Source organism: Tachysurus vachellii, chromosome 23 (genome assembly GCF_030014155.1).
Source record: "Tachysurus vachellii isolate PV-2020 chromosome 23, HZAU_Pvac_v1, whole genome shotgun sequence".
NCBI classification, from domain to species: domain Eukaryota; kingdom Metazoa; phylum Chordata; class Actinopteri; order Siluriformes; family Bagridae; genus Tachysurus; species Tachysurus vachellii.
Genome location: NC_083482.1, coordinates 457,506 through 477,505, shown reverse-complemented (window position 1 = coordinate 477,505; position 20,000 = coordinate 457,506). Strand labels below are relative to the sequence as shown.

The window sequence follows — 20,000 nt, the reverse complement described above, 5'->3', positions numbered from 1 at the left end:
AACACATAAACATTGTGCCTGTGCCCCACCTGTAATTAACACATAAACATTGTGCCTGTGCTCCACCTGTAATTAACACATAAACATTGTGCCTGTGCCCCACCTGTAATTAACACAAACATTGTGCCTGTGCCCCACCTGTAATTAACATATAAACATTGTGCCTGTGCCCCACCTGTAATTAACATAAACATTGTGCCTGTGCCCCACCTGTAATTAACATAAACATTGTGCCTGTGCCCCACCTGTAATTAACATATAAACATTGTGCCTGTGCCCCACCTGTAATTAACATATAAACATTGTGCCTGTGCTCCACCTGTAATTAACACAAACATTGTGCCTGTGCCCCACCTGTAATTAACACATAAACATTGTGCCTGTGCCCCACCTGTAATTAACACATAAACATTGTGCCTGTGCTCCCCCTGTAATTAACATATAAACATTGTGCCTGTGCTCCATCTGTAATTAACACATAAATATTGTGCCTGTGCCCCACCTGTAATTAACACATAAATATTGTGCCTGTGCTCCACCTGTAATTAACACATAAACATTGAGCAAGGCCCTTAACCCTCTATTGCTCAGCTGTATAAATTGAAATAAAATTTAAGTCACTCTGAATAAAGAAATCTGCCAAATGACAGAAATGTAAATGTTAGCATGAAGCCATGTTCACATACATCTATTTTTTCCAAAAAATAATTTTAATAATATTAATTAATAAAACTATTAGTAAGAGTATCTTCTTCTTCTTGTATTTTTTGTTGTCTCTCTAACCCCCCACCCCACCTCTCCCCTCCCACCCCCACACACAGACTGCTGAGATGAAGTCTTTTTCAGCATTATGTCCTGAAATCCTCTTAAGAAACTCAAATCTCCTCATTACTGAAACCTCAGGAATTACAGGAGAGAAAAATTACCATTGTGTGTGTGTGTGTGTGTGTGTGTGTGTGTAGTAAGTGAGATTAGAAGGTAATCAGGCATGTAGCAGGTGTAGCAGAGGGAACAGCAATTGGTCCACATTTCACTGTATCTCTCACATACACACACACACAGACACAGGCAGACACACATGCACGCACACACACACAGACACACACACACACACACACACACCATTTGGATGAGAGAGCTGTTTTGGAATCCTGTTATCTGACCTGCTCACCTGTGTGACCTGACTGTGACCTCAGTTCCACCTGATCTCTGTGTTCAGCTCAACACTATGTACCTCTCTGGTGTTAGCTTCTGTAGCCTAGCTTAGCCTAGTAAGCTATCATGGATGTTAATTAGCCATTGACATGTGATGAACAGAACAGTGATTCGCTCTCATTCCAGCCTCAGACACAGAACTTGGTTCGGAATGATTTTGTCTGCTGAGTAAATTATTAAAGCTTAAGGTTTGATTCTGTAGAACATTTAAATGTGACAGAGTTCAATAGACTGAGGTCACAGAAATAAAGAGGAAACAACCATCTAGACTCCCTAAAGGGAACACCACAAAAATACAGAGAGACGGGGGGAGAGAGGGAGGGGAAAAAACTGAGGTTTTAAATAAGATAAATGTTTACTAAGATTGATCAGAATCTGATTTATTGGCTGAAAAGTAGAGAAAAAAAACATTATACTATACAAGACAAGATAATAAAGACTGTACAAGACAATACAGATGATGTGATACAATATAGACATTATGAGTATTAAATATAAATACAGAATATATGACAGATCAGTTATGTACATAAAGTGTGACAGTACATGGGAGTGTAAATAATAATATTGTGTAATATTATTATTTTAGTACAATATACAGCAGCAGTAGTGTGTAATATATACAGATGATGTGATGAATGACAGTCCTGATAATGCAGCACTTATAGATATGAAGCAGTGAATATAATGATGGTGAGGTGTTAATCAGGGTGATTGTCTGGGGAAACAAACTGTTCCTGTGTCTGGTAGTTTTAGTAAGTAAAGTTCTGTAGCACCTGAGAGAAGGGAGGAGCTGAAAGAGGGTGTGTTCAGGGTGTGAAGGGTCAGTGGTGATGTTTACTGCCCGGTTTCTGGTTCTTGTGTCGTACAAGTCCTGGGGGGTGGGCAGGGGGGGCACCAGTTATTATTTCTGCTGTTTTTACTGTGTGCTGCAGTCTGTTCCTGTCCTGTTTTGTTGCTGCACCAAACCAGATGGTGATGGATGTGAACAGGACAGATTCAATGACTGCAGTGTAGAACAGCATCAACAGCTCCTGTGACAGACCAAACTTCCTTAATTGATGTAGAAACTACATCCTCTGCTGGGCCTTTTTGATGATTGAGTTTATGTTGCACTCCCATTTCAGGTCTTGGGAAATGTTAGTGCACAGAAACTTGAAGGTCTCCACAGATGACACCGGGCTATTGGATATTGTGAGGGGGGAGTAGTGTTGAGGGGTCTTTCCTAAAGTCCACTATCATCTCCACAGTTCTGAGGGTGTTTAGCTCTAGACTGTTCAGACTGCACCACAGCACCAGCCGCTTCACCTCCTGCTGGTATGCAGACTCATCGCCATCTTGGATGAGACCGATGAGCGTCGTATCATCTGCTAATTTCAGGAGTTTAACAGTTTGGTCAGTTGAAGTGCAGTCATTAGTGTAGAGGGAGAATAATAGTGTGGAGAGGACACATCCCTGTGGAGCGCCAGGGCTGATTGTCTGAATGCTGGAGGTGACACCTTCCAGTCTCACCTGTTGTTTCCTGTCTGTCAGGAAGCTGGTGATCCACTGACAGATGGAAGGGGGTATAGTGAGCCTTAGGAGTTTGGAGTCCGGGCGTATGTCCCTGGGCAGTCCAGGTGCTGCAGAATGTAGTGCAGTCCAATGTTGACTACGTCACTGATCGGTTTGCACGGTAGGCAAACTGTAGGGGATCCAGCATCTGTTCTGTGACAGTCTTTAGGTGGGCCAATACCAGCTGTTCAAAGGTCTTCATGACAACAGATGTCAGAGCAACAGGCCTTTAGTCATTCAGTCCAGTGATGGAGGGTTTCTTGGGGACCGGGACGATTGTGGAGAGTTTAAAGCAGGAGGGGACTTCACACAGCTCCAGAGATCTGTTGAAGATATGGGTGAAGATAGGAGCCAGTTGGTCAGCACATGCTTTGAGACAGGCGGGGGAGACCCCGTCTGGGCCAGGAGCTTTCCTTGTCTTCTGTCTCTGAAAGAGCCGATACACATCCTCTTCACAAATCGTGAGTGCAACTTGAGTGCTGGGAGGAGTTGTTAAAGGGGTTCCCAGAGGTGTGATGGGGCAGACAGTGAGCTGGGTTGGATGGGAGGTGTAAAGATATTGTTCTCAAACCTGCAGTAGAAGGTGTTGAGGTCGTTAGCCAGGTCTTTGTTTGATTCAGTGGGAGATGGGGGCGACTCTTGTAGTTTGTGATGTCTTGCAGGTCTTTCCACACTGACGCAGGGTTGTTATCTGAGAACCTGCGTTTTCAGAGTAGCTTCTTTTGGCTATTCTGATGTCCTTTGTCAGTAGGTTCCTGACCTGCTTATACAGGGCTTTGGCCTCCACTCTGTAGGCATCTTCCTTGGCTTGTCGAAGTTTCATCAGTTTGGCTGTGAACCATGGCTTGTTGTTACTGTATTTGCAGAAGGTTTTGGTTGGAACACACACGTCTTCACAATAACTGATTTACGACGTCACAGCGTCAGTCAGTTCATCCAGGCTGTCAGTTCCAGTCTCAAAGATGCTCCAATCAGTGCAGTCAAAACAGTCTTGTAGTTCCTGCTTTTGCCTCACTGGTCCATCTCCACTGTTTTTACTACAGACAGTAGATGTTAGTTTCTGCCTGTATGTTGGAATAAGATGGACCAAGCAGTGATCAGAGTTCCCCAAGGTTGCCCTGGTTACAGAGCTATACACTATGTGGCCTTCAGAAGTGTGTAGCAATGATCCAGTGTATTTTTCTCATATGTAGGACAATTAATATGCTGTGTGTATTTTGGAAGTTCAAGTGTTAGTTTTGCTCTGTTAAAGTCTCCAAGGGTAATAAAAAGACAAAAGAAACATTTCACAGTTCAGTTCTAAATCCCCTCTGTCGCAGCTCCACTAGGGCACCTGTGTGCTTCCCCCACCGGCATCTCCTCCATGTGCTATAGAGCGTAGCTGCTCCTCCAACTAAGAGTTTCAAAAAGTGTCTGGGTTTGTAAAAACTGGTGAAAAAGTGTCTGGAGTGAACTGCAGATGTTCAGCAGTTCTTCTTTAGTGTAAGTTACCACGGTGACCAAACACACCAAACAAAAGGAAAGAAAGTACTAGAAAGAGTCGTGCCGAGGGAGCCATCCTCAGTCCATACAGTGAGCTGTGGAGATGTTCAGGCTCTCAGATAATAAAAAACACACTGTACACACTCAACACCACACACTCAACACCACACACTCAACACCACACAGTACACATGCAAAACCACACACTCAACACCACACAGTACACACGCAACACCACACACTCAACACCACACTGTACACACTCAACACCACACACTCAGCACCACACAGTACACATGCAAAACCACACACTCAACACCACACAGTACACACGCAACACCACACACTCAACACCACACTGTACACACTCAACACCACACACTCAGCACCACACTTTACACACTAACCTCACAGACTCAACACCATACTGTGCACACTAACCTCACACACGCAACACCACACTGTACACACTGTAACACCACACACTCAACACCACACTGTACTAATAAGTAAATTATGCTAAATCTCACATGGTGGTTGGAAAACCCATGTCCACGTGTGTGTGTGTGTGTGTGTGTGTGTGTAAGCTGTAAAACCGTGCCTCACTGGGTCCTGCAGGGTTCAGTAATATAAAAGCTAATGAGATTAGCATGCTGCTAATGTGGATGAGCTAGCAGGGAGGTTAGCGAATATAACAACTCCATATCGATTCTCAGACAGGGCAAAAGAGCCGCTGCATTAACCACAGATGAGTGATGCATTCTGGGAAACGGCACTGAGAATATTCGATCCCTTTTCAATTTATTATCATGAATCCTACGCATGCTCTCGGCTCCTAGCGGGAATTCTTATTCCATTAAATCACAATCTCCTCAGGACCAGAGAGGAGTAAAGACCTGCTGGGATTAACAGCGAGAGCGAGAGAGAGAGAGAGAGAGAGAGAGAGAGAGAGAGAGAGAGAGAGATACAGAGAGAGAGAGAGAGAGAGAGAGAGAGAGATACAGAGAGAGAAAGATGAGAGAGAGAGAGAGAGAGATGAAAGAGAGAGAGAGAGACAGAGAGAGAGATGAAAGAGAGAGAGAGAGAGAGAGAGACAGAGAGAGAGAGAGAGAGAGAGAGAGAGAGAGAGAGATGAAAGAGAGAGAGAGAGAGAGAGAGAGAGAGAGAGAGAGAGAGATGAAAGAGAGAGAGAGAGAGACAGAGAGAGAGAGATGAAAGAGAGAGAGAGAGAGAGACAGAGAGAGAGAGAGAGAGAGAGAGATGAAAGAGAGAGAGAGAGCGAGATATGAAAGAGAGAGAGAGAGAGAGAGAGAGAGATACAGAGAGAGAAAGATGAGAGAGAGAGAGAGAGAGAGAGAGAGAGAGAGAGAGAGAGAGAGAGAGATGAAAGAGAGAGAGAGATGAAAGAGAGAGACAGAGAGTGAGAGAGAGTGAGAGAGAGATGAAAGAGAGAAAGCGAGAGACAGAGAGAGAGAGAGAGAGAGAGAGAGAAGAAGATGAAGACAGACAAAGAACAAATCATCAAATTAAAGTCAGCTGATTATTTTGTAAAATATCACATTCCAGACTGTACCATTTTGTCCTCACCCTGAATGGTCTCCTGCTTCTTTATTAACACACATGGGATAAACTCAGGGTTCCTCAGACTGAAAGTGCTTTTTTTAGAGAGATTTAGATATTCTGAACTGGCTGTTACTCAGCTGTGTGTTAAACAGAGAACAGTGATACACCTATATGCACCTGTGTGTGTGTGTGTGTGTGTGTGTGTGATATCATAGTGCTCTTCCAGAACCTTCTTTTCAATCTTCTCTACACACATACACACACACACACACACACACACACACAGAAGGAGGAGAAATTGTTGGCTGGAGGCGATGCTTCTCATCAAGAACAGAGCAGTGTTTATCACTTGTTTACATGGAAAAGCAACAAACACACACACACTGACACACACACAGGGGAAGTCACAATATGTTTCCCACCCACGCCCACTGAGTGCACCTTACTAACCAGGATCATCATGGTCATCTGAGCAGAGGACACACACACACACACACACACTCACCTGATCCACACTTGTCTGTTCACTGGGAGTGTTGCTTTTTAGTCATTTATATTTTTCTGGAACTTCAGGGAGCGGTGGAGAACTGCACAGCTACACACACTCCACTGAACTGTACAAGACCAAGAACCTGAAACAAAGAGACATTTAAATAAACTCATTTGTGTGTGTGTGTGTGTGTGTGTGTGTGTCTTCCTTAAGGGATAACAATCCTCTGTATTAGTTCCCAGTGACATGGTCTGTAACAAGCACTGTGGTGCTTCCAGCTCTCAGGTTTATTAAAGACCTTAATTTTGATTTTAGTTTCTGTTTTATTTGGCAATGATGATGTCAGAGATCTGAGTGACTTAATGACCTCAGTGTGATCTACACACACCTCAGCACTAATACTGTATAGAGCTGGTGCTGTGACTGGGGATTAGGGTGTAGGGTGAAGGGTGTAGGGATTAGGGTAAAGGTTGTGGAGATTAGGGTGTAGGGTGAAGGGTGTAGGGATTAGGGTGCAGGGTGAAGGGTGTAGGGATTATGGTGTAGGGTGAAGGGTGTAGGGATTAGGGTAAAGGTTGTTTAGATTAGGGTGTAGGGTGAAGGGTGTAGGGATTAGGGTGTAGGGTGAAGGGTGTAGGGATTAGGGTGTAAGGTGAAGGGTGTAGGGATTAGGGTAAAGGTTGTGGAGATTAGGGTGAAGGGTGTATGGATTAGGGTGTAGGGTGAAGGGTGTAGGGATTAGGGTGTAGGGTGAAGGGTGTAGGGTGAAGGGTGTAGGGATTAGGGTGTAGGGTGTAGGGTAAAGGTTGTGGAGATTAGGGTGAAGGGTGTATGGATTAGGGTGTAGGGTGAAGGGTGTAGGGATTAGGGTGTAGGGATTAGGGTGTAGGGATTAGGGTGTAGGGTGAAGGGTGTAGGGTGTAGGGTAAAGGTTGTGGAGATTGGGGTGTAGGGTGAAGGGTGTAGGGATTAGGGTGTAGGGTGAAGGGTGTAGGGATTAGGGTGTAGGGTGAAGGGTGTAGGGATTAGGGTAACGGGTATAGAGATTAGGGTAAAGGATGTGGAGATTAGGGTGTAGGGTGAAGGGTGTAGGGATTAGGGCAAAGGTTGTGGAGATTAGGGTGTAGGGTGAAGAGTGTAGGATGTAAGGATTAGGGTGCAGGGATTAGGATGTTGGGTGTAGGGTGAAGGGTGTAGGATGTAGGGATTGGGGTAAAAAAGAAAATATAATTATTATGTAAGGCAAATGATTAGGGTTAAAAACAAAGGGTTTATTTTTTGAAGAATAAACTTCTATGCAATAACTGAGCAGTGAATGATGCAAGACTACAGTAACAAAAACACACACAGACACACACACACACACAGCCCACTGGTTTCCAGTGTGTGTTTATACACACATAAAGATATAAAAGTACCACCTACACATGCTTTCCATATGCTGCATCAGAACACACAATGCACCACCTCCTGTTCTTAAGATGTATGTGTGTGTGTGTGTGTGTGTGTGTGTGTGTGTGTGTGTGTGTGTGTGTGTGTGTGTGTGTGTCTGTGTATGTTCTCACCATACTGTACCTTTCCTTATTTAAATATACCAACTCCATCTGTACAGAACACATATATAATACATCTCTCTCTCTCACACACACACACACACACACCTCCTTTATTCAGCCTATCCACATACAGTAATAGTAGTGTTTTGTGGGAATGGAGTGATGTTATCTCTGCTTGTGCGTGAGTCATTTCCACATGAACAATGTGAATAATAAACTGATTTAGATCCTAATCCATATCACTTTTTACCCACAATGCAGTGCACTCTGCTCATTTGCATAAAAAGCAGGCTCTGCCTATCGCTGTGAGCTGTTAGCGTGCTGATTAGCATAGTGATTATCATGTTTATGGGTGTGATGTGGTTTCAGCAGGGTTTCTGTCAGAACTTTGACTTTAATGGACATTGAACAGAGTGAACCTCAGTCATTAGGGATTAATCATCTCATCTTCCCTCATTAGGCAACAGTAAGAGTTTACTTAATGAGGGGGGCAAAGGAAGAGTGATCCACGATTAAACACCTTAAAACATACATTCTCAGTAGAGCACTGCTAGGGATTAGGGGTTAGGGATTAGGGCTAATTCCACAAGGACTAATTACTAAAACCTGTGTCCTCATATTCACTCCATAAAGCTTTTTCTGCAATGCTTCCTGTTTCTGAAGTGTTATCTAGTTGTGTGTGTGTGTGTGTGTGTGTGTGTGTGTGTGTGTGTGTGTGTGTGTGTGTATACAGCACATCTCATTATTGCTGAGTTTAATTTCATCTCACAGCAACACAGCAATAAAGAATAAAAGTGAATGAGTTTCAGTAGAACACTAACGAGCATTCTGAGTCCTGACCTCACACTCTACTGTCTTTATTATTATTATTATTATTATTATTATTATTATTATTATTTTCAGCATGAAAGGGTAAACAGAAATGAGTTAATGTTTAGAAACCATTAAAGGATATTGAACTTTTTATATGTCTATCACAAGTGATTCAATGACAACATTAAATAGAGAAATATGACGCTGGTTTGTTTCCACATGGAGGACGATGGAGGAGACACGATTTAATCAGAGACAGCTCTTATCTGCAGGAGGGAATATTTTATGGCTGAAGTGCTGAATGAAGTTAAGGTTTGTCTGTAAGTGTAGCAGATGTGTTATGATGTGTTACCGATTGAGATGACAATGGAGTAACAACCAGATGTGTTTATTATAACATGTAACAATAACCAGGTAGATAGTATGAATGACATCAGGGATGAAGAGGGTGGTGATGATGATGAGAAACGTAACTCCAAACACAAACACGACTGACAGTCACAGATAACAAATGGGACTTTCCTAAACTTGACAGCTGACAACGATGATGACGATAACTGGAGAGAGACAAATAAATTCACAGAGGGTTAGTAGAGTCAGGCAGGTAGTAACGATACACTCGAAAGAGATGCATGTATTAACGAGACCGGAGGAGGTATGAATGAATGTGGCTTTTATACTGTGAGCAGGTGATTGTGAACAGGTGACGGTGATTAGTACTCAGGCGAAGCGGAACATTGCGGGAGAGTGAGTGTGGAGCCTGGCGAATACGTAACAGTAGTGACTGGATTGATGGCCTTGTGGACAACCATACCTTCTGTCGCCTAACGGCCCCCTGCAGATGGTGATGAGCCGAGTCCCAGACCCTCTTACTCTCCTGGAACCAATGTTGCACGAAGGGACTTCAGAGGGTTCTTCAGTCCAGGGAAACATCGGCGGTTGGTAACCGAGTACGCACTGAAGCGGGGTGAGACCCGAAGATTGTTGACGAAGGGAGTTTTCTGCGTGCTCGGACCAGGGAAGGAATTGGCTCCAGGAGTTCTGGTGGTCGTGGCAGAAGGTTCGGAGGAATCGACTGACTTCCTGAAGCTTCTGTTCTGTTTGGCTGTTGGGCTGAGGGTGGTAATCAGAGGAAAGGCTTACGGTGACATCTAGGAGTTCCATAACGGATTTCCAGACTCTAGAGATAAACTGTGGACCTCTATCAGATCTTCTGGCATACCGAAGTATCTGAACACATGCTGGAACATGCTGTGCCTTATAAATGAGAGGATTCCAATGATGCAATGGTACATACTTATGAGTCACGGGGCAGCCCAGCGGAACATTTTGTGCTTCAGGGATCGTGTCTTCCTCACTCCAATCAATGGCACAAATGAGCAACTTTTCTGGTAGGATGGTGTCAGGGATAGCGTTGTCATCGTCAGAAGAATAGAGTCTGGAGAGAGCATCGGCTTTGCAGTTTTTATTAACCGGTCGGTAAGTGATGGTGAAGTCAACCTTAGTGAAGAAGAGGGTTCCCCTGCTGCTGTGATAGGACGGCTCCGACACCTGTAAATGAAGCATCTACTTCTACGATGAAGGGTTTGTTTGGATCAGGATGGACGAGGATGGGTGCAGAGCAGAAGGCAGCTTTCAGGTTCCGGAATGATTGATCTGCTCCCGGAGTCCATGGCAGAGTTTTGGGTTTTCTTTGTAGAAGGGTGGTAAGTGGTTGAACCACATTACTGAAATGGTGAATGAAACGATGGTAGAAGTTAGCAAATCCCAAGAATCTTTGCAGGTCTTTCACAGTGAGGGGGTTGGCCAGGATCTTTTGGTTTCCACCTTCCTCTCATCCATACTCACTCCATCCTGAGATACATTGTAACCCAGAAACTGAATTGGGGATTGGTGGAACTCACATTTTTCAGCCTTGAAATACAGGTTGTGTTGGCGGAGACGTTTGAGATCTTCCTTCACATGCCAGGTATGGTCAGATGGATCCTTGGAATAGATGAGGATATCATTGATGTAAACCAATACGTATTATTTAAAGATGTCTTGGAAGATGGTGGAAGATAGAGGGAATGTTAATTAACCCATACAACATGACCAAATATTCAAAATTGCCATTAGGGGTCACAAAGGCAATCTTACACTCGTCTCCACTGTGAATTCGGGTGAGAATGTAGGCACTTCTGAGATCAAGCTTTGAGGAGATCTTCGCTCCCCGTAGCTGTTCTAGGGCTGCTGGGACAAAAGAAAGCTGATAACGGAATTTAGAGGTAATTTTGTTAAATGCCCGGTAATTGATACAGGGTCTGAGACCACCATCTTTTTTGGCAACAAAGAAGAAGGGTGATGCAGCAGGGGAGATTGAAGGGTGGATGTATCCTTGACTGAGAGCTTCACTGATATATTCCTCCATGGCCTCCTGTTTTGGGATGGTGAGTGTATAGATCTTACCTTTAGGTACTGGTTCACCCGTAAGGAGGTCAACCACGCAGTCCCATGGCCGATGAGGTGGTAGTTTGGAGGCTCTCTTGGGACAGAACACATCCTGAAACTTGGTGTAATCTTCAGGGATGGTGATGATGGGACATGATGGGATCACTCCATCTTCTCACCTCACCAGTATCCCAAGAGAGCTCCGGATGATGTTGCACTAACCACGGTCTCCAAAAGAACATCTGCAGTTGAATTCTCAAGAACCAGAAATCTGATGGTTTAGTTGTAGGACACCCACTGTCAGAACAAGCTCAAATGTCCTAGAGTTGATGGAGGATCGGTTGAGGGGTTTGCCAGTTACAAACTGGACTTGGAGTTTTTGAGGGATCCATTCCCTTTCGATCTTAAGGTCAGAGCATAATTGCGAGAAAATGAAGTTGCTGGCTGACCCAGAGTCAAGGAGGGCTGTGACTGTAACAGAAAAGTCAGAGAGATGGAGCTGAACTTCTGTAGTTAAGGGAGCATATACTGTATATAAGTTTCAGGTTGAACCGTACTCAAAAAGCTTGTGGAGAACGGATGGGACACTCTCCAATAGTGTGTCCAGCTGCAGCACAGTATAGACACAGCCCTTGGGTCAGCCGTTGATGACGTCCAGACAGTGGGATGTGGGTGGTGTCGATCTACATGGATTCTGGTTCTGGAGAGTGTGGTTCTGGCTGGCAGAGTATATGTGATGTGACTGGTCCATTAACATCACTGTAACAGGATTGCATACGGTTTACTGATCTAGAATGATCTCTGAATGAAGCTCTCTAAGCCCATGGTGTCATCGTAGGCTGAGAGTTGCAACCTCAGTGCTGGATTAAGGCCATTGTGGTAGGGGGTGAGAAGGGCTCGTTCGTTCCAACCACTAGCGGCTGCTAGCGTGCAAAACTGCAGTGAATTCTCAGCAGCGGAAAACCTCCTGTTTTAAATGATACAGACTCTCACAAACGGTAGTGTCACCAGCTGGCGTTCCAAATACCTCTTGGAAGTAAGTCATGAAGGTATTAAAGGTGAGTGAGTGTTTTTTTTTTTTTTAAAAGGTGAGTGTTTTTTTGTGCTTAAAGTTGAGTGTTGGTGTTCAATGGAGAGTGTTTTGTGTTTATCTGTGAGTGGTTTTTTTTTGCTTGTTTTTTTTTTTTTAAAAAAGGTGAGTGTTTTTTTTGCTAAGACTTCACACACCACAGGTTTGTTCCAAGGAACTGTTCATGCCAGTTGCCTAATTTGAATAACTCTTGCTGTTTCTTATATCACAGGTCTGTGTTGCGCACACACACACACACACACACACACACACACACACAGGTGAGATATATGAATTTTCTCCTGTACGGTGAAGTTAACAGAAGCTTCAGAGAAATCAACTGTGTGTAAAGTTTTGTGAAAGTTTCTGTGAGAAAGAGCAGTAAGAACATTCAGGAATAAAGAAAAGCACCTGTGAAGAGAAGTGATTGTGTTCATCTGTTCCTTTCATAAGAGGAAATATTTGAGGAGACTTTGCAGCATGTTTCTCTGTAAATAAGCTTTTCATTCAGAAGCTTGACATCAGCTCTGTTTGTGTCGCCTCACACGAAATAATAAAAAACCCAATTTCTTTTCTGTCTTGTTTTCTCCAACAGGAACAGATTATCGCCTGCAGAAACAGAGCACTAATGGAGCTCAGGATGCCTTTCTGTCTGTTATGAAAAACCTCATAAACTGTGTTTTAAACTCTCTGATCACCCGAAGCAGCTCGCTTAGGGGAAGTAGCTCTAGGGACAAAGCCTTAAGGGATGAGCAGAAGGGAACGAGTGATGAAGAGTGAGTGAAGAGAAGTACATTTACAAAATCCTTAGGTACAGGGCCTTAGGAAAGAACCCAGTCTGAGTGAACAAACCAGTCTGAGTGAACAAATCAATCAGAGTGAACAAAACCAGTCAGAGTGAACAATCCAGTCAGAGTGAACAAAACCAGTCAGAGTGAACAAAACCAGTCAGAGTGAACAAAACCAGTCTGAGTGAACAAAACCAGTCAGAGTGAACAAACCAGTCAGAGTGAACAAAACCAGTCAGAGTGAACAAAACCAGTCAGAGTGAACAAAACCAGTCAGAGTGAACAAACCAGTCAGAGTGAACAAACCAGTCAGAGTGAACAAACCAGTCTGAGTGAACAAACCAGTCAGAGTGAACAAAACCAGTCAGAGTGAACAAACCAGTCTGAGTGAACAAAACCAGTCTGAGTGAACAAACCAGTCAGAGTGAACAAACCAGTCAGAGTGAACAAAACCAGTCAGAGTGAACAAAACCAGTCAGAGTGAACAAACCAGTCAGAGTGAACAAACCAGTCTGAGTGAACAAATCAATCAGAGTGAACAAAACCAGTCAGAGTGAACAAACCAGTCTGAGTGAACAAAACCAGTCAGAGTGAACAAAACCAGTCAGAGTGAACAAACGTGGATACATCATGCTGTCTGATTACAGCACAAAAGTTATCAGAATAAATTGTCAGTGAGACAAAGAAACTCTAAACACACACACACACACACACACACACACACACACACACACACACACACACACACACACACACACATATACATTATCTGAGCTCTCTTGGTTCAAAAGTGTCCACTTTAGTGAAGTGCACTTCATGTCACTTAATTACACTGTGTGCATGTGTGAGTGTGTGAGTGCATGTGTGTGAGTGCATGTGTGTGAGTGAGTGTGCGAGTGCATGTGTGTGTGAGAGTGTGTGGTGTGGGTGTGTGTGTGTGTCATCATCTTACACTGTGTCTCTGTAATGATACAATCACAATAAAGAGGTTGTTGTGGTTTAGAGGTTTAGGTTGTGTTTTGGCCGCAGACTACACATCTTCTCACAATGTACCATAAACACACACACACACTCTCACACACATGCACTCCCACTCACACACACACATGCACTCACACTGCTCTTTGATCTTTGTAACATTGGTGTTTTATTATTCTGTAATGATTTTGTGGAATGTTGGGACAGTTTGGGTTTGTTTAAGGTTTGTAGTTTTTGATAAAGACTTGTTCTTGCTGCATTCACTTTTTTGAGAATTTGTCACTGATCTTCTCCCCCTGAGGAAACATCTGATCAGTGATGAGTCATACAAAGGTCTGAAACTTTCTGAGGATGACTCATCACTCGTTATTTTCTCTACATCTTCATTATCTGACCTGGGAAACACCACCATTACACTGCTTTTGGATATTAAAGCAGAGGCTGGAACTGCCCACACACACACACACACACAGACACAGACACAGACACACACACAGACACACACACGTGCACTCACACACACTCACACACACACACACAGAGACAGACACACACTCACATAGACAGACACACACACACACACACACAGACACAGACACAGACACAGACACAGGCACACACACAGACACACACACGTGCACTCACACACACTCACACACACACACACAGAGACAGACACACACTCACATAGACAGACACACACACACACACACACACAGGTACACACACACAAACAGACAGACACTCACACACACACACACACAGACACAAGTACACAGAAACACAGACACACACACACACAGGTACACACACACACACACACACACACACACACACACAAACAGACAGACACTCACACACACACACACACAGACACAAGTACACACAAACACAGATACACAAAAACACACACAGACACAGGTACACACATACAGAGATACGTATCTGTGTGTGTTTTGTTTTTCTTCATTTGTCATCTCTAAGAAAATCCTTCATTCTTCTCTTCCTCTGTTTCTTACTTCTAAGATAATCCTTTATATTTCTCTCACTCCTACTCCACCTACTTGCTCACACGCTCTCTCATTTCCTACACAGTGAACCATCTGCTGGCACACACAAACACACACACACACAGTACATGCTACACCTACGAGAGAGAGAGAGAGAGAGAGAGAGAGAGAGAGAGAGAGAGAGAGAGAGAGAGGAAGTTCTCAGGATTAGCTTCTCTCCCACAGAGTGACAAATACTCTCCTGATAACAGATACACATTTCACAACAAGTAGGTGAGCATGCACACACACACACACACACACACACACACACACACACACAGTGATCTCTCCTCACACTTGAGCTTCACCTCAGCAGCTTTCACAGGATCATAAGATAAGTAAAAAAAAAAATAGCACACACTAAGTGATAAGATCACTTAAACACACACACCCACACACACACACACACCCCACACACACAGTTGATTTAGGACACACAGTGATAGACTCTATGGCCGCGTTCACACTGCAAGTCTTAACGCTCAATTCGGATATTTTGCTCAGATCTGATTTTTTTGTTTGTTCTCATTACCTTTTAAAATGTGGCCTTTATCAGATACCAGTGTGAACCGTGTGCTGTTTCGAACTGACCCACATGCACAAACGAACAATAACAATGACGTCACATGCAGCACGTCGTTGTGCTAAAGTTAGCGAGGTTATGGAGGAAGTAAACATTTACGCTTTTCTTTCTAAATGTTTGTGTAACAGCAGCACAGAGACGCGGTGTTTTGAAAATTTTCGGATGTCGAGGGCAACTTTTGATTATTTGATCCATTCTGTAGGCGTAGTCTTGTTTGTGTGCGAACTCGCCGGCGCAAAATTGTGATGAACGTCGATGTAGATTGACGTAAAAGTCGCATCAAATCCGCCTTGGTTGTTCACACTGCGGCCATGTTGGAAATAATCAGATTTGGGTCTGATTCAGGACCACATATGGAAGTGGTCTGAATCTGATTAGAAAACATCAGATCTGGGCCAGATTTGAGTGTTCACACTACACCTGAAGCCTGACCTGGTCACTTGACCCCAAAAAAATCAGATTTGGGCCACTTTTACCTGCAGTGTGAACGGGGCTTATGTTATACGTAACAGTGGTTCATTTCAGTGGACTGAATGATGTCATCAGGATTTGATCTAGAGAAGACATAAAACTTATACAAACTTCTCCCACACTGCAGGAGAGACACTCAGGTGTCCTTATGCTAAGTGTCTCTCGTTGATTAACACAGACAAATCAACTGCTCATGAATCACCATCACAAACACACGTGTGTGTGATGAGCAGAGGGTGGTTGCTAATAGGATAAATAAATAGATTAATCATGCACAGGTCACATCCTGCCTCATAAGGAGATGATGTGATAAAGGCGGGGCGCTTTTTAACGAGTCACCAGGCTCCTGCTGCTTAATTAGCAGGTCAAGGGTAATTAACCACCACAACATCTACTCAAACAAGCTCCATGGGTGCATTCTAAACACTCCTGACTTCAGGACTTTATATATGCTCTTATTCTGCTGCAGGACCTAATGACTTAAAGAGAAGATCTCTCATAACCAATAGGAGGTCCAGAAGACCTGACCGATCAGTGAACATCCAAACAATCTGCTGCTTTGAAAGACTGCAGTGTGATGAAGGATAAAGCTGAGAGACAGAGTTTCTCTTGTGTGATTGACAGCTAAAAGGGCAAAAGAGGAGGGGCCAAGTGTCATCAGCTGGAGGAGATAAACACAGAGGTCATGACAGCTTCTGTGGTGATGTCAGAATGACAGGAACATGACAAGAGGGAAAGGGGGAATAAAGGAAAGAGAGAATGTCAGGACGACATCAGGACTGATTAAATCGTTAGCACTTAAGTGAGAAATTAGATCAGAGCTATGAGTTTCATCACGAGGCAGGAATAAGAGGAACATCACTGAGAGCTGGGAGGAAGTAGACTTACTGTTACCTCAACACATAGGGTTAATTTTCTCTAACCGCACACCCCCAGTGTGTTGTTCCTTTTATACAGCAGCAGTTTACACACAGTGAATGAGCTGTTACTATGGAAACCATATCGTATCAGCTACGTATAAATATCGTATATCGTATATCGTATATCGTATAAATATCGTACCCATATCGTATAAACTACGGTCAGAGCAGAACACCTGACGACCAATCAGAATGCAGAACTCATCAACAGTGTCTGAGTGACAGGGCGTGTCTGTCTGATCTGTCTAATCCTCACATAGTCTGCGAAATCTGATCTGTCTAATCCTCACATAGTCTGCGAAATCTGATCTGTCTAATCCTCACAGAATCTGCGAAATCTGATCCATCTAATCCTCACAGAATCTGCGAAATCTGATCTGTCTAATCCTCACATAGTCTGCGAAATCTGATCCGTCTAATCCTCACAGAATCTGCGAAATCTGATCCGTCTAATCCTCACAGAATCTGCGAAATCTGATCCGTCTAATCCTCACAGAATCTGCGAAATCTGATCCGTCTAATCCTCACAGAATCTGCGAAATCTGATCCGTCTAATCCTCACAGAATCTGCGAAATCTGATCCGTCTAATCCTCACAGAATCTGCGAAATCTGATCCGTCTAATCCTCACAGAATCTGCGAAATCTGATCCGTCTAATCCTCACAGAATCTGCGAAATGTGATCAGTCTAATCCTCACAGAATCTGCGAAATCTGATCCATCTAATCCTCACAGAGTCTGCGAAATCTGATCCGTCTAATCCTCACAGAATCTGCGAAATCTGATCCGTCTAATCCTCACAGAATCTGCGAAATCTGATCCGTCTAATCCTCACAGAATCTGCGAAATCTGATCCGTCTAATCCTCACAGAATCTGCGAAATCTGATCCGTCTAATCCTCACAGAATCTGCGAAATCTGATCTGTCTAATCCTCACAGAATCTGCGAAATCTGATCCGTCTAATCCTCATATAGTCTGCGAAATCTGATCCGTCTAATCCTCACAGAATCTGCGAAATCTGATCTGTCTAATCCTCACAGAATCTGCGAAATCTGATCTGTCTAATCCTCACATAGTCTGCGAAATCTGATCCGTCTAATCCTCACAGAATCTGCGAAATCTGATCTGTCTAATCCTCACAGAATCTGCGAAATCTGATCCATCTAATCCTCACAGAATCTGCGAAATCTGATCTGTCTAATCCTCACATAGTCTGCGAAATCTGATCCGTCTAATCCTCACAGAATCTGCGAAATCTGATCCGTCTAATCCTCACAGAATCTGCGAAATCTGATCCGTCTAATCCTCACAGAATCTGCGAAATCTGATCCGTCTAATCCTCACAGAATCTGCGAAATCTGATCCGTCTAATCCTCACAGAATCTGCGAAATCTGATCCGTCTAATCCTCACAGAATCTGCGAAATCTGATCCGTCTAATCCTCACAGAATCTGCGAAATCTGATCCGTCTAATCCTCACAGAATCTGCGAAATGTGATCAGTCTAATCCTCACAGAATCTGCGAAATCTGATCCATCTAATCCTCACAGAGTCTGCGAAATCTGATCCGTCTAATCCTCACAGAATCTGCGAAATCTGATCCGTCTAATCCTCACAGAATCTGCGAAATCTGATCCGTCTAATCCTCACAGAATCTGCGAAATCTGATCCGTCTAATCCTCACAGAATCTGCGAAATCTGATCCGTCTAATCCTCACAGAATCTGCGAAATCTGATCTGTCTAATCCTCACAGAATCTGCGAAATCTGATCCGTCTAATCCTCATATAGTCTGCGAAATCTGATCCGTCTAATCCTCACAGAATCTGCGAAATCTGATCTGTCTAATCCTCACAGAATCTGCGAAATCTGATCTGTCTAATCCTCACATAGTCTGCGAAATCTGATCCGTCTAATCCTCACAGAATCTGCGAAATCTGATCCGTCTAATCCTCACAGAATCTGCGAAATCTGATCCGCCTAATCCTCACAGAATCTGCGAAATCTGATCCGTCTAATCCTCACAGAATCTGCGAAATCTGATTCGTCTAATCCTCACAGAATCTGCGAAATCTGATCCGTCTAATCCTCACAGAATCTGCGAAATCTGATCCGTCTAATCCTCACAGAATCTGCGAAATCTGATCCGTCTAATCCTCACAGAATCTGCGAAATCTGATCCGTCTAATCCTCACAGAGTCTGCGAAATCTGATCCGTCTAATCCTCACAGAGTCTGTTAAATCTGATCCGTCTAATCCTCACAGAATCTGCGAAATCTGATCTGTCTAATCCTCACAGAATCTGCGAAATCTGATCCGTCTAATCCTCACAGAGTCTGCGAAATCTGATCCGTCTAATCCTCACAGAATCTGCGAAATCTGATCCGTCTAATCCTCACAGAATCTGCGAAATCTGATCCGTCTAATCCTCACAGAATATGCGAAATCTGATCTGTCTAATCCTCACAGAATCTGCGAAATCTGATCCGTCTAATCCTCACAGAATCTGCGAAATCTGATCTGTCTAATCCTCACAGAATCTGCGAAATCTGATCTGTCTAATCCTCACAGAATCTGCGAAATCTGATCCGTCTAATCCTCACAGAATATGCGAAATCTGATCTGTCTAATCCTCACAGAATCTGCGAAATCTGATCTGTCTAATCCTCACAGAATCTGCGAAATCTGATCCGTCTAATCCTCACAGAATATGCGAAATCTGATCTGTCTAATCCTCACAGAATCTGCGAAATCTGATCTGTCTAATCCTCACAGAATCTGCGAAATCTGATCCGTCTAATCCTCACAGAATCTGCGAAATCTGATCCGTCTAATCCTCACAGAATGTCAGATTTATCAGGAGAAACTGATGAAGAGAGCTGAAGGTTTCAGTGAAATGAGAGCAGAATGATTTACCTGTACAGGTGACTGAGTGACACATTAACACCTACACACCTGCAGCACTGACACACAAGCCAGCAAAAAGTAAACACACACACACACACACACACACACACACACACACACACACACACAC

At 43.6% G+C, this 20,000-nt stretch overlaps 1 protein-coding gene across 1 annotated transcript in view; it reads right to left on the bottom strand.

Moving 5' to 3' along the window:
• Positions 1-20,000, bottom strand: part of elfn2a (extracellular leucine-rich repeat and fibronectin type III domain containing 2a) — a 56,734-nt gene that overhangs the window by 33,809 nt on the left and 2,925 nt on the right. Inside the window, exon 2 of the mRNA XM_060859472.1 lies at positions 6,320-6,446. The gene's annotated coding sequence lies outside the window, so the exon portion shown is untranslated. The remainder of the gene's footprint in view (positions 1-6,319; positions 6,447-20,000) is intronic.